Consider the following 16,782-nt stretch of genomic DNA (forward strand, 5'->3'; position numbering starts at 1 on the left):
ATCTGAGAATTCAACATAGTTCTGAGCTACATATTGTTGTTGCTTTTGTTTTATTAAGTGCAGTGCTTTTAAAATTTACTGAGATTTAAATAGAAAGATATATACATATCTATGTGTGTGTGTGTGTATATATATATACATTTTTCTTTGTTCCATGCATCTTTAGCTAAAGATGATTTTTTCTTATTAATTTGGAAAAGTTCTGTTTGTGGGCTTGGATCTATTTTTTTCCATATTATCATAATGATATAAATTTCAGTATTAAAATAACAGACCAAATATTTTAATAATTTAAACAATTGCTTAATTTAATCTAAGTAAAGAACAAAGAAATATACCACTAATCAGCCTGTTTTCATGCAGACTGAGAACTCTACAATACTCACAAATCATTTCAAATAGAAAATAGTCTATTATTTCTTCCTCCAAATAGAAGGTATTCAATTTAATTCTGTTTTATAAATTAGCATTTTTTTTGTTTTTTTGTTTTTTGTTTTTTTGTTTTTTTTAATAAGAACACGGCTATGGTGTGACTGTGACCCTACCCAAAAATCTCATTTTGAATTGTTATCCCCATTATTCGCACATGTTAGAGACCAGGTGGTGGTAATTGAATCATGGGGGCAGTTTTCTCCGCGCTGTTCTCGTGATTGTGAGTGAGATCTCACGAGATCTGATGGTTTTACAAGTGTTTGGTAGTTCTTCCGGAGTTCATTCTCCCTTCTGCTGCCTTGTGAGCAAGGTGCCTTGCTTCCTTCACCTTTGCCTTCTGCCATAATTATAAGTTTCCTGAGACCTCCCCAGCCATGCAGAACTGTGAGTCAATTAAACCTCTTTCCTTTCTGTATTACTCAGACTTGGGCAGTTCTTTACAGCAGTATGAGAATGGACTAATACTGTAGCAGGACCAGCCACAGACAAAACTCCTCAGACACCGGATTAAAGAAGGAAGAGGTTTTTTATTTGGCCGGGACCGTCGGCAGACTCGTGTCTTAAGAGCCGAGCTCCCCGAGAAAGAAATACTTGGCCTTTTTAAAGTCTTACAACTTTAAGGGGTCCACGTGAAAGGGTCGTGATAAATCGAGCAAGTGTGGGAAACGTGACTGGGGACTACATGCATCAGCTAACAGAACAAAAATTTTACAATGCTTTTTTCATACAGTGTCTGGAATTTACAGATAACACAAGTAGTTTAGGCTAGGGGTTGATATTATTATTACTCTTTGTTTAACTCTTAGGACTGGGTGGTGGTGCCAAGGTTGTCTGGCTATTTATCTTACTTTTGTTTCTCTCTTTTCTCCTGTCTTGTGAACTAGGCAAGGCGGCGGGGGGGTGGGGGCAGCAGGAGTAGTAGTAGTCTCCTTCCTTATCACAAACACCAAAAATGTGTCTGTGTTGCTTCATGTTTTAAGTGTTAATGTGGTTTCTATTGACCAATTTTTATCATTGATTACTGAGGAAATTAGTGTTATCTATCTTTTTCTAATTAGCTTTAATACACTAATAGGGACATAGATTTGTGAGGAGTTTTGAAGTCAAATTTATATGGTGGCTTGATGAAATTTAATTAAAACTATACAATGTCTCAAAGTTAAAATTATATTCTGGTAGTAATAATTCAAAATAGTGGCATTCCTTGAAGCAGTTACTTCTGATGGAATAAGATGTTTGACTGATAATTGTTATATTAATGTGATAACTTTTAAACAATGCTAAGAATACTTGTGTTTATTTTGGTATGGCAGACATCTTTCTACTTTACTTTTCAAATTTAAATGTGCTGCTTAAAGCCTGAATCATAAAATGAAAACCAGACTGCTAGTCTTTCTGGAATATTCTAATTACATGAATGAGAAAGAAAATACTACTTTAGATTCAGGTTCCACCCTTTTAAATCTCAAATGTATTTCAAAATTAATTATGTCAAATATTAATATTAAACCCACATTTGACAGATGATGATATTCATATCTCATATCAGTAAGAGGGAGATAATGCAATAAACTGCTTGGTTCCTCAGATATGCCACACACTTTTCTGAGTTGGTGCCCATTTATTATCTTTTTCAGCCAGTGTTCTCTCCCAGGTAATCTTATCCTCGAGGCCCCCTCAACTACCAGCATTTATATTAGTCTTTCTGTGATTTTCTTCTCTGGAATTAATTGCCCTGTTCCTCTGCTTCTATAAGACCTTGTACTTAACCTCTATTATAACACATTTCACAAGGTATTATAATTATTTCCTTAGGTATTTGTCTCTCCATGAGACTTTCTATTTATTGAGAGAAGGTCTAATGTTGACATATTTTGTATCCCTAGCACAAATCATATAACCTGATACACCACAGTTACCGAATACATATTTGCTGAATGAGTGAATACACAGTCAGTCAAGAAAGTCATGCAATCCCAGATTTGAGGTCAGAATGAATGATCATGCTGTGACCTAGAAAGGTTGTTAAAGTAGTTACTGACAAGCCACACCAGTTTCTGTTGCTGGATAGTGGCTCTTATCTGTCTATTTGTGGATGTTGTCTATGTGAGCCAATTGACTGGGACTGCAAATAGTTAGCATTCCTTGATCTGGCTTTCTTAGATGTTTCACAGTCCTTTACTGCAGACTTGACACTTTCTCCAAGTTAATGAAGAGAATTCAATATACAGGTTCATGCATTTTATGGTTCTAAGATCATAGATTTTAAACTCAAAATAAAACTGTAGTTAAAACTGTAAGTTACATAGCACATAGCCATCTGTGTGAGACTCATTGGTATAAACTTACCAGAGAAGTCTGTCAAATGCATAAGTTATTTTGTGAATGTATGTATGTCTTTCTTTAAGGTGTTTTAACTCCTGTAGGTCTCTGGGAGCTCATTTACTAAATGAATATTATAACTGTTCTTGTGGTCTGATGACCTACCAAAGTGTTCACTATATTGTGTCAATCTAATTTCTTTATGCAGTATATATGGGTCTTAAATATTTTTTCCTAGAAGGCTTCATTTTATCTGGTTAGCACTGAATTTAGTCAAGAACATCTTCACAAAGTTAGTTGGATTTGGAAAGCCTAGGGTTTTACATTTCTAGTTGAGTTATCAAATCATCTCATAGCTCCGGGTCCGTCATTTAACTTCTCTGCACTTAAATTTATTCTATATGTCAGATGTGTAGGACAAAATTATCTATGGATTCACAAATTAAAGGTTTACAGAGTAAACCCTCTTAGGATATTTACATTCAGCAAAAACATTAGGTTTGCTAATAAGCTTTAAGTCACTGTATGTTTTTGTCAGCAATCTCAAGCCAGGGCTCTCCCGGCAGGCCCTGGCTAGCTTTGCCTGTTCTGTTCCAGTTCTTGACCTCTACTTCTATTTCTGGCATGAGCAAAGGGTTGATACTCAATAAAGATTTTCTGACTTGAGCTAATTAATTCACCATTCATCCATTCATTCAGAAGACATTTATCAAGTGCCAAATATCAGCCCATTGGTATCAGTCATGCATACCATTAATTCTGAGGTCTGTTTTTTTCCCCCACTGTTTTAAAAGGCAAATTTTTAATAAGTGGTTTTACATCTAATGCTGAATACTGATTGAAAAACAGCTTTGAGGAAATGATACCATGATTTCCAAAAAGTTAAAAACAAGAAGCAGTATAAATAATAATAATTATGTATTGAGCAAGCAAACCGAACAATTACGTGTTGATTACTTATATACACATTTCCATGGTGAATAATTTAAACATATTAATAATATTTTCTGGACAAGATGCCTTGATGAGATAATTACAGATAAAGAAACAGAGGGCCAGAGGACTTAATTCATACAATATGTGATGATATTAGGATTGGAAAAAGAGGTGGTATAAATACAGATTCTTTTTTTTTTTCTTGAGATGGAGTCTCTCAGGCTGGAGTGCAGTGGCATGATCTTAGCTCACTGCAACCTCCACTTACCGAGTGTAAGTGATTCTCCTCTCTCAGCCACCCAAGTAGCTGGGATTACAGGTGTGCATCACCACACTGGCTAATTTTTGTATTTTTAGTAAAGATGGGGTTTTGTCATGTTGGCCAGGCTGGTCTCGAACTCCTGACATCAGGTGATCTGCCCACCTCGGCCTCCCAAAGTGTTGGGATTACAGGCATGAGCCACCACAACCAGTCCTAAATACAGATTCCAAGATGTTAATAGTCACAGTTAGGTGAGTACTTGCATCCCTAGAAATTTTGGAAATACTCATTTGTATATATATACGCATCCTAGTTTTGCTCTCCAACTGCTTATAAATTGTCAATTAACAGAATTTACAGTGTGGCTGATTAATTGGTTAATAGACCAGAGCTTTTCTTTTAACTAACCTCTTCTAACTTTTTCCTTCAGAAGGGAGCCCACAATAGTAATTAATTGGAGGTCAAATTTTTCTAGATTGGAAAAGAAGGATTCAATAAAGCATTCACACTTTAAGTTGAATAGAAAAATGTGGCATAATCAAAGGTCAAATTAACCAAATAATTTGGGGGGAATGAAATGGAATGTTTTCATATTTTTATTGCAATTTTATATTGATGTTTCCAAATTTTATATCAGATAAAACAAAAAGAGAAATTGGGTTTTTCTTCAAGTGGGTTAGTATAGAGACAGAGTCAAAACAGTCCAAATAATGCTAAAGTCCTATAAATAGCATGGTTTAAGTCAGAATAGGTAGCTCATGCTATGTAAATAAAAACTCTCTAGGTTTTATAGTTCATAGCAATAGTAATATAGATTGATTCATGGCTTAGTCTGTGCATCTATTGTTGGTCAGCTGTGGCCACATCTCTACCTTATCCTGACTCAAGGATGCAAACTGAGGGAAACTCTGTCTCAATGCTTCCATGATTGCTGAAGCAGGAAGCAGAAAATGAACAAATCACATATCTGCTTTTAGAGTCTCTTCTGGGAAATAATACCTATTATTTTCAATCAGATTCTATAGGCCAAAGGAAGAATTTTTGCCATTGCCAGCTTTAAATGGTATAAATAAAAAAAGAAGTTCTACCATATACGCAGAAGACAGAAGGCTGTACATGTTTGGGGACAAAAGTTCAACTCTGGTACCACTTCCAAGGAGCATGAGGGAACCAAAGAATGAGATGAAATAAAGTCTTAGTGTCATTTGAGGAGACAGAGTACTTTTAGCCAAGATATCTAGGCTGCCACTATGTTGTATTTTATATCTCTTAGAAGACATTTTGATGTTTGTTTAAAACTTCCCACCCAGGAGTAAACTTGTCTAATAAAAAAAGTATTATGCTTTAATTTCACAAAATAATCATCTCCAATTTTTCACTTTTGCTCAAGTTGTTTTCAATGCTACCTTTTCTCTACCTCAGGAGTGAACTTATTCACATAATACATATTTTCATTACAGAGAAGTGGATGATTTAAGGTGGCTTTCAAATTATACACAATCTTTAGGCACTGGTTATAATTTCTACCTCTGTTTCACAACTGATGAGTGGATAATAGTGTTTTCTTACTTAAGAACTGCTGGTCAATGAAGTTCCTCCAAAAACATGTTTTCTTTTTTATCTTCTTGTTTTTTTTTTTTTTTTTTTTTTTTTTGAGACAGAGTCTCACTCCTGTCGCCCAGGCTGAAGTGCAATGGTATAATCTCTGCTCACTGCAACCTCCACCCCCTGAGTTCAAGCAATTATCCTGCCTCAGTCTCCTGAGTAGCTGGAACTACAGGCATGCACCACCATGCCTGGCTGATTTTGTATTTTTAGTAGAGACGGGGTTTCTCCATGTTGGTCAGGCTGTTCTGGAACTCCCGACCTCAGGTGATCCGCCCGCCTCGGCCTCCCAAAGTGCTGGGATTATAGGTGTGAGCCACTGCGCCCGGCCCCAAACACATATTTTCTATATTTTAATAGTAAGACCATTTTTTACTTCTTTAATCAGTATCGTATTTTCATTTGTTTTTAGAGTTCATGTTTGTGTCACTCCTAGCCAAATACAAAAAAAGTGCAAAAATGTGACTCTTGTTCTTGTTCTTGGTGTGTATGTGAAACAAAAATAAATATATTTTTTGATCTTTTCTTTCAAAGAATACTTTTAGGTTTACAGACATATTGAGTAAAAAGTACAAAAAATTACCATATACTTGCTCTCCCCTGAAAAACCTCCCTGTCATGTAATTTTGCCTGTTTTTATCATCTTGCATTGATGCATTGGTGCGGTATATTTCTTACAATCAATAAACCAATATTAATATATTATTTATTAGCTAGAGACCATAGTCTATATTCCAGTTCATTTATATAGTTCTGTCATAAATGGATAATGGCATGTATCTTCCATCATAGTAGCATATACCTGTGGTGCTCCAACTATTGATTCCTTCCCCCCTCCCAATAAGAATGAGAGCCAATCAAAGATAAAATTTGAATTAGCATTTGAATTCATTTGAAGAAATTACCATTTGAATCTGTAGACTGAGTAAGGAAGATCTGCCTTCACCATTGTGGGTAGGCATCTTTCAATCTATTGAGGGCTTGAATAGAACAAAAAGTGACGATTCTCCTGCCATTGGACATCAGAGCTCCTCTGTTTGTTCATGTCTTTAGACTCAAGGACTTGCACCAGGGACACCCAGTCTCATTCTCAGGAATGAAATGAGAATGAGGCTAGACTGAATTATACCACTAGCTTTCCTGTTTTTCCAGCTTGCAGGCAGCATATCGTGGAACCTCCTGGCCTCCATAATTTACATAAGCCAACTCCTCCAATAAACCTCCTCTTATATACAGCTGTATATATCCTATTCGTTCAGTTTCTCTGGAGAATCCTAATACATACCTTATTATAAAGTGAAATTTCTTCTCCAATTATTTAATATTTTAAAATGTTACTCCAATTGCTGTATCTTATGTCATAAAAATTTATATTCTCATGTATATATTATTGGTATGATTATAAATTATTTCATATTTTCAGGACCACAGTTTAGTAATATGAATCAAGAATGTTGATAGTATCATATGTATTAATTCAGCTTCACATTTTGTTTAAAAAAATTATTCTAAGAAAACATCTTGAGATGGAGCAAAGTTTTCCTAAATATAAAAAATAGCTGTTTTGTTGTTGCAATAATTCAAAAAAATTAAATATCTAATGTTTGGGAATTTGTAAAATTAAATAATCAATGTGATGACTTGAGACCCGTTTAAAAATGTTTCATGAAATTATACAAAATTGCTTAAAAAAAAAAAAAGAGTGTTTAACTGAAAAAAAAAAAAGGAAAAACTTTATACGTAATATAGCCTTACTTAAAATCATATATTCATATACTAGGATATAACAAAAATTAATCAAAAATAAACTTTGTATAGCAATCTTAAAATCTATAAATAAAATATAAAGGTCTGAAAATATACAAAAATTTTATAGTTAACATTGAATAGTGGAATTTCTGCTAATTCTGGATTTTGCTCCTCATATTTTCTAAATATTTCTCTAAATTTAATGTAATTAACATCAGCAGTAATTTTAAATTATTTTTATGATTACAAAAAGCAATATGTTAAGAAGAAAAAAAACTTGTCATACTGTCTGCACTCTGATTATTTAAGAAACTATATAACCTTCTATTAGTTTTCAATGAATCTTCAATGCCTAAAATAGTTAAATTCATTATCACTATCACTAATGATCACAAATTAATATTTAATATTTATCACTATCATGTATATAAGAAATACTTTTTTCTCACCAAGATATTAAATTTAAAAATTTAAATATCTTAATTTTACAAATTATTCAATGAGATGAATTACACACCAATTAAATTGAGATAAAAATCTTCCTATTCCTGAGAGTGCAAGAGAAAGTCTTTTGTGTCAAGCAGACAACAGATTAAATTTTAGAATTATCAATTGCTTGCTATGTGGCCTTGGCAAAGCTACTCAAACTCTCCTTTGTAAAATGACAATAATAATAACTTAAATCAGTATTTTGATTTGAAGCCACTTGAAATATGGAAGCCTATGCCAGCTTATTATAGTTGACATGTAAATGTCCATTCATATCTTCTTATATGAAAACTCCTCTTTTCACAAGGAAAAAGGGAGCATGGGCATTGTAAGAGTCATAATTGTATTCATGGAAAACTGTTGATTTTCCTAAGGACAAAAAAGTAAAAATAAAACAAAGAAAAGAGAGAATTTTTGGTTTTGGTATAAATAGAAATAATTTAAAAATTTCCTTTTAAGCTGCCTAGGCCAAACTATTGAAGTGGCTCCTTGGTAACTGATTGATTGCCAATCAACATCATTTTCCAAGATGGTATTATAAATAATATAAGGGAAGGAGATTGTTTTTGAAAAAATGCATCAAGGTTGGTATCAGAATGAATTTTTGTTTCTAGTTCACCAATAAATTTGGTGTGATAAATATGTCTATAAATATTTAAACACTATTTCGTGTGATGAAAATGTTTCATCATAAACTCTAATATGTGGTATAAAAGGACATCTTCACTTATTAATTATTATCATTTAATTTTAATGGATATTTTGGGGTAATATTTTTTTCATATGAACCTCATGATAGTTTATGTAACTAATTCTGAAAAAGTGTTAACATTCAATATTCAAGCAGAAATTGCAAAGAGTTTCTACATTTTCGTGTTCAATTTAGACCCAAAGACAAACTAGAAAGCCAGAAAAATGTAGTAATTATGAGTGTAGAGGATTTGAAACTCATTTCTGCCCCTAATTAGCTGTTTGTTCTTGGATACATAATTTAACCTCACTGAAATGTATTTCTCACGATCTAAAAAAAAAATAAGATTAGAAAGAAACATTCATCATATCTAAAATGGAGATAAAATAATTTATTAAGGTTAAAGTACTTAGGGGCATATAGTATTTCTCAATAATTTTTTTGTGATTATAGAATATAGCATGCATTTGTCTCTATTTGAATGGAATATTTTATTCTCTTTATTTCTCACTGTTTATTGATTTTATTGATGGCATTTGAAGAGAAAACTTTGACCTTGGTATAGTTATTTGGCATTGACACACTTACTCAAATTCTCTTATTCTAATAGTTTTGTTTATATTTTTACTGGTCTTTTTATTTACAGGTGTAGAATTATGTTTTAAATGCTTATTTTTCAGTGTTTCTTGACTTAGCCCATTTACTGGAAACTCTAGCAAAATGTTGAAATACAATGGCTAAAAAAGTGTATCTCTATCAGTTTCTAATATTAAGAATAATGTCTCATGTTTAAATTGGTTTCTTCAATTCTTTCAATTCATAGTTTACTTTTAAAATGGCTGCAAAATTTTTGGAATGACTTTCAAGCAATTGTCATGATCTTATTGGATTATTCTTAAGTTTTTTTATGCAATAAATTATGAATATACTGTTTTCAATATGTAATCATCTTTTATATTGTATTATTTCATCTGTGGAATAACCTTTCTAATAATATATTCTGCTTTGGTTTATTGCTGAATTCCATTTTGGTATAAAACTGATGCTGGAATTTGCAAAATTAAATGTAAAAATTTGTAAAATTAAATGAAATTCATAAAATTAAATTAACTTAACAGCTCTCAAATTGACTGTTCTTCTTTCCCTATTGCAGACTGCTGTCTGCTTCTATCAATGGAGGTTTCTTGATTTTTCTTTTTTTCACTGCAGCAGTCTCGGCAATTCACTATGTGATATAGGGAAAGGCTCACTAAATACTTGTTAAAACAATGTATTAGCATTTGAATTATTTGTCAGTTACTCTTTTACTAAAACTCAATATTAAGATATTCTAGATCTATTTACTTTTTTAAAGTTAGCGCTTTATTTACTTTTCTAACCCATTTTATGGTATTTCTAATCAACTTCTACTTGGATCAGTTTTGGTTATTTGTGTTTTACAAGAAAAATATTTCTTGCTTCTTGATCTTCCTAACATTAAATGTACCTTATATAGTTATCAATCTAACAGTTTCATTTAAAACCAGTTAGTTTCATTAATACATAATTCAAAAGTTTATACATTTTGGTTATTTGTAATTTTCATACTTTCACAACATTTCCAAATATCTCAGTAAAATGTTCTTTTGTAATTTTTGAATACAATTCTGGCAAATTAGTTTACTGTGATTATAGTATAATAAAATATCAGAAATGCTTTCTTTGATAAATATGTCCCATAATCTAAAAGGAAGAACTATTTTATGTCTTGTCAAAGGTCTGAACATACTTCTTCATGTTCATTCTTTCTCTGTCTTAAAGACAAAGTTTACGTGAGAATAAAAGGAGAAAATAAATGACCAGTCTGCATATATTAATCTGCTTGTGTTATTTGTGACAATATAGAGGCTTAATAGAGATGCTATCATCTGTAGATGTATGAACTAAATGCTTGTGGCCCCTCAAAATTCGTATGTTGAAATCATAATCTCCATTGTGATGGTATTAGAAGGTGGAGATTTGGGGAGATAATTTAGATCCTGAAGGTGAAGCCCTCATGAATATAATTAGTGACCTTGTAAAAGAGACCCCAAAGAGCTCTCTAGCTCTTTTTCTGCCAAGGAGAAGATGGCAGGCTACAAGCCAGGAGTCTCCTCACCAGAACTCAAACATATTGGTACCCTGGTCTCAGACTTCAGCCTTCAGTACTATGAGAAATGAATGTGTTGTTTATAAGCCACTTGGTCTATGGTACTTGTTGTAACAACCCAAACTGACTAAGACAGTAGAATATTATTGTTCATAATAAGTTAAACATTTAAGCACATTTTCCTTTATTCACCATATCCTAAGCTATTTATGTCATTCAGTTGTAGAAATATGGGTTTTCATTTCTTTGGTCTCATAGAACATCAGCACAGAAAATCAGTAATAAAATGGAGCTGGAATGCATCTGAACTAGAACATCTGCCTTAATGGAAAACCTGTTTGAAAATGATGATCCATTGAAATAGAAACTCTACCTTAATGAAAATCATTGAAAGATGTTGACAGAAGAAATATTTCACAAATATCAGTGTAGCTTTCACATCCCTTTTGAAAAGAAAGCTGTTTCTATATATCATTTGATATTATTAGAAAGTATTGACCCATTGATATTAGGATGCAGAAGTGTGCTATTTAGTTAAATGTGTAATTTGTATGAGGTTTTGTAACAAAGCCCAAAGATGCATTTGTTCTTACAGCTTTATGAAAGGTGCATTTTCATTTTGATGCCAATGGTGGTAGGAATCATTCCCTTCTGAGAAATTCTAAGCAAGGATCATTGTGTTAGTGATTGATGCTCTTTGATAAAATTGCAGTGTAAGGCTATCTCTTCAGATAGTTTATTTTATTCTAGTCTATTTAGTTTAGTTTCATCAATGTCATACAATATATTCACATCGTTTTAAAGTCAAGGAGATAAGACAATGGCAATAAAACAACAGAAAACACCCTTCTCTACTCCCCAGTTATATTCCAAGAAACAATCATTTTTAGTGCTTATTTTTATTTTATATGTCATTTGTCTTTGTATTTCTGTAATAATTCTACAACTATTTTTTAGCTTGTTTATTCTGGATAAATATTGACCTCTGATTCTTAACCCTAATAACCAATAATAACCTGTGTCATTTTTATAACAAATCATTCTACTGTATCTTATGTTCATATTATATTTACATAATTGGTTTTATAAAATAGTGGCACTGAATTTGTAGTATAAAATATGTTTGAAATTGTTCCCATCTTAGTAGTCTTGTTAAAAATTATTATAATTGCTACATAGTATTTCAGCATATGGCTGTTTCATGATTTTTAAAACAATAGCTTGGTGTTAGATATATACATTTCACTCTAAAATAATTTTTATGTTTAACTAGAGTAATACCTCTTTTATCTGTGGATCACTGGTCTGGAAAATTTAATTATTGGGACCGTAGCTGAGAAACTGAGTCTACTTAGCAAAGGCTCATCAAACACACAACCACATGCACACATAAATACACACACACATCATAAAATCTGTGTTAGAACACCCACCTTCTTTTTAGAAGGTGGAGTCCAGTAGCGCTCCACTAAGAGCTTAATTACTTTTATAAATTAGAAGATCTCTTGGGAGATGTATTTAGAAAATGCCATCCGGCCTAGAGTTAGACAAATAGACAAGAACCCAAATTAACAACCAGCAGCCTGATAAGAAGGATGAAAAACGAAAAACAATTTAGCAAATCAGAAAAGAGAATTCAAAAATAGACTAGCCATAGACTCTTTAACATATGAGCAAGCATTTCCACTGTCACAAATAGCCCATCAATGCATCACTGTGTTGTAACATGCAACACAGAATTCCCTAATGAGGACCCTTTGTTCCTAAAGTGGACCATTAAGCCATAAAGGTAGAATTTATTTTGATAGCAACTGTTCAAGAATAAAAGGAATTACTTAATATATTTTAGATAGAGTTCCATATTTAAAAATCCAGACTTGCAATAATTTTGACAATTGGAAGGTAGTATTAGTTATCTGGATATTTGATAAATAATGAAGAAAAAGGAAAAAGCAGAGTTTTGAATAAGCCCAATCTGCATTTGAATCAAAGGTCAATTGGCCGTGTGATACTGTGCAGATAAATGTATGTCTGTAAATTTAAATCTTTTCAACATTAGAATGAGTGTATTATATTGAGTAATATGGTTATTGTACAAAAAGTCCTGGCATATGATAAAAATGCAAAAAGCGAATCCTATCATAGTTGTTCATTGATATCAAATTCTTCACACTCTGATTACAATGGAATGCAAAGTTACTACAGGAAAAAATATCGTTCAAATTTTCTTTTCTTTTCTTTTTTTAACTAAAGCAAGCTGAATTTTATTGGCCTCGCTCTATAACCACTCTGCTTTACCTCTGGGTACCGAGTGGGACTACAAATTCACAGGCAAGGTACCAAACCCATATGTGGGGAAATCCCTATATTTCTCACTCAAAATTGCAAAATTAGTGATTTTTGGAAACCGTACTACATGGCCATAAACTTCGAGGGTGCCTATTGAGGTGGATGGGGGGGTTGCTTATTTTCATATTAAAATATTCTTATTCACTTCAATGAAATTCATACGAGTTTTAGAATACATCTTCATAAATGGTTTTAAAAATCAACTTATAGTTTAAAATACTTTAAAAATTACTTATACATTGAGCTAAACATTTTTTTTCCTCCAAAACTGGAGTCAATAACTACTTTATTATGCTTTGAGCGATTCAAAAAGTTCACAAAGGTGCCATTTGAACTTATTTTGTTCTCCACCTCAGACAAGGTTCTGTCTGGTACTGCAGTGTAACAATAAAGCCACACTCAAATTTATAGTATTTTAGGGGTGGATGGTTCACTTCCATGAATGCTCACATGGGTACTTTACCCTAACAGCATGTGTGCAAATGCAGTTGGCATGTCCACAAGAAAATGGGATAAAGAAGCTTGTGGTTTAATTATTTCTTAGAGCTTGAGCTCTAATTTATTCTAAAGACAAATCACTCTAATGGGGTTTCAATGAACTGTGCACCAAAGGCATGGTGTTAAAAGCAAAAATGTACTGCTCTTTTCCTCCCTCTGCAAAAGTAAAGATATTGATCAGGCTCATGATTCAGTGCTATGTGCAGACTATTTTCCGTAAGCATAAGCCTTCTTTATCTTTCCTTATAATTGCTAAGGAGACATGTGCCAAGCCAGTATTTTTGGCTAAGTACTGACATATTGATACGTATACGTAAGCATGGTCAGGCTGTCTCTACAGGTGAGCTGATAAATGTGGGGACCATGTGTGTGTGTCAACTATTTTAATTTACTAATTGTGTATGGCCTGATACCTATTTTGTCTACACTGAGTAATTTGGGAACTGTGTACTGGATACAAAATTTGACAAGCACTGAATCATTTATTCTTTTGTTTATTCAACTAAGAGGTGCAACTACAATGTAAGCAAGCATATACCCACATCTGTCTTTCTGAAGTTCAGCTTTATATTGTTTTTATCACTGTGATCAGTGTTTCTAAAGACAACATGGTGCTATAAGAGAATAATATTCAAGAACATAATATAGTCACACAGAATAGGCAAGTATTTCCTAAGAAAGTAACAGCTGAGTTGAAGAAAAATAGTAGTTAACTGAATGGCAGGACACATATGCCTACATTTTGGTAACCCCATTTTACTACTTCCTTGGAGAAACACCATTTTGGGGATGGCCATCCATGGAAAAAGGGAGATTTTTCTTCTGTATGAGGAAGATCTTTGCTAAGTTTGTCCTTCCTTGTCTTTTCCATATCTTGTTTTCCCTCATTCAAACATTGGGTTAGGTAATTTGCCTAAAAGAGTATGGAAATAAATGTGAAGCTCTTAGGAAATGATTGTAATTTAAATCTGCAGGTAATAATATTAAACTTTGAAATGCTTTCCTCAGAAGATTTAGCTTCACATTGTGCCGCTAAACTCTTAACCATACAGGAATATAGAACAACACACAAAAAGAGTCAAACCTTTGTAAGGCATAAATGAAAGCAATTTTCTCTGACGGGAGATTATAATTAACTAAATCTTCAGAAAAAAAAAATTCTTTAGAACTTTCTTAACTGGTTTTTGCATTAAATTTTTGAATCTAGTAAGTTAAGAATATAATTTCAATAAATTTTATGAGTTTCTGTAGCTATTTACATTTGCTCCTAAATGTTAGTTTCATGAAGTCTAAAGATAGTGTAGGTTTGTAACTAGACTCAAAAAATCTAACAAAACACATTTATTTTGTTGTTGTTAAATAATGCTCATGAATTCAGACTTGTCATTTGGGAGAACATAAGGAATAATTTACATCAATAAAGCCTTTTCATTAAAAAAAATCTATTTCTATGTATATCAGTCACCAGAGATTTGCTTTGCATTAACAGGTTGGAAATTATGACACTTTCCAAGCTCTTTATGAACTTGTATGTGTTTACAGTAACTCTTTTCAAATACAAGTTTGAAAAGTCCTCGTAAGGTTACTTAGCTAAGTTTTTAAACCTTAGAATTCCATCTAAAATTTATAACGTGATCCATCTTAAAAAATTTCTCCAATCATTCTCCTCTTTTAAATCAATAGTTTGTAGTGTAACACATTCCATTTTAGTCTGTGTAACCCACATTTCTCTAACTCCTACTCACCCATCAATACTAATGGACTTATAGAAAGTCAGTGTCAACTGGAATTTTGTGTAGATCATTTAAATGGCCTTCTAAGTATGCCTGGAACTTAGCTGAGGGCATCTCACTCATGTTTATCAATAAGTTCATCACTATTGAGTATAGGTATTTCTCAATGTGGCAGAAATCTGGAGCCACAGGCGCATGAAGTAAGGAGAAGATGCATCCTTTCTTTTTGGCATGTTGTGTCAAATATTAGCCAAATTGCGCTGTTTATGCTCCCACAACTTACAGTTTTTAGTGAAATAACTCTTTTAAATCAAACACAGTTTTTCTACATTCTGTAGGAATTATTTGTCAAAAAGGGGCTAGCATACAGAACATATCCAAGTGAACTATCTAGTCTTATGTTCAGAATCCCTTGCCACTCTGGTGAATTCTTTTTCTCGGTAGTTTGTCTCATTGATTTCTGATTTCCTTAAAAAAGAAACCTTTGATCTTGCAAGTAAACGAGATATTTGATTATGCAGATAAACCTGAGATTAACTCATCAGTGTTCCAGATATGTTTGAATTCCAGTTTGAGCTCAACCTGTGACTTTCACTAAATGCCAGCTATATCTTGGCCACCGTATCAAACCTTGACAGTTCAGAAATATGTGATGTAGCTACTATCCATAAGTAGCTCATAATCCAGCTGTAGATATAGTCATGTGTATAATTTCAATACAATGTGAAAACCACTATAAAGATACTATGTGCTGTGTAGGCACACAGTGTAACTATTATATAACCATAATAATAAAAAAAGATAAATAAAGCCAAACCCCACAGTTTTAGTAGTAAGGACAGATTTTAATCAGTAATACTTTTGTAACTGGGAAAAGAGCCCAGTATGAACTGAACCTTGTACAGAGGTAACTGAGAGTTTTAAAGGAAAATTGGGGTAATAAGGAGACCAGGTGAGTGAGGGCTCAGTAGTCAGAAAAGTGAAATTCACCTGTTTGTTAACTGGCCCTTATTGAAATTAGGCATTTCCCCTCCCACAGAGGCTGGAAGACAGAGACTCTCTTCAAATGTTGGCTGGACAAGTGGCGAATTATTTTGGCAGCCCTGAGTTCCCTTTGGGAGGCATATTTTAAGGTAGGATAGGGTCATCCTAAGGATGTGGCCTTGAGCTGTTACAGACTATGCTAGTATTTTATTCAAGTCTTTAGAGGCCAATGTTAAGGCCTTGTCATAAAGAAGGACTTGGAGGACCCTGACTAGAGTTTGGTCAAGGAGAAAATCTTTGTCAATGGAAACTAATGACTAACTTTCCTATAATTATCTAATTTGGAGGTTTAATGGCTTCTTTTTATTTGCACTGTTTTGCCTAACGTGATTTTCTTCATTGAGGAGTCCCATAAAGACTTAAATAATATTGAGGGACCAATTTCTTTCAGTTTCTTTAAAAGGAGATAGAATTAAACTGAATTATGCAACAATAGTAAACATGGGCATGTACGCACAGATACACAATATGTACTGGATTGAATAGTGCCCTGCCCCCCAAAGCCATGCCTATCTAGAACCCCAGAATATGACTTTAATTGGAA

General features: G+C 33.0%; 1 long non-coding RNA gene across 1 annotated transcript in view; it reads left to right on the forward strand.

Annotated features, from left to right (window-relative positions):
• Positions 1-730: 730 nt before the first annotated feature.
• LOC139356538 (uncharacterized) overlaps positions 731-16,782 on the forward strand; it is a 142,537-nt gene continuing 126,485 nt past the window's right edge. Inside the window, exon 1 of the long non-coding RNA XR_011608535.1 lies at positions 731-816. This is a non-coding gene — a long non-coding RNA (uncharacterized lncRNA). The remainder of the gene's footprint in view (positions 817-16,782) is intronic.

This window comes from Macaca nemestrina, chromosome 10 (assembly GCF_043159975.1).
Source record: "Macaca nemestrina isolate mMacNem1 chromosome 10, mMacNem.hap1, whole genome shotgun sequence".
NCBI classification, from domain to species: domain Eukaryota; kingdom Metazoa; phylum Chordata; class Mammalia; order Primates; family Cercopithecidae; genus Macaca; species Macaca nemestrina.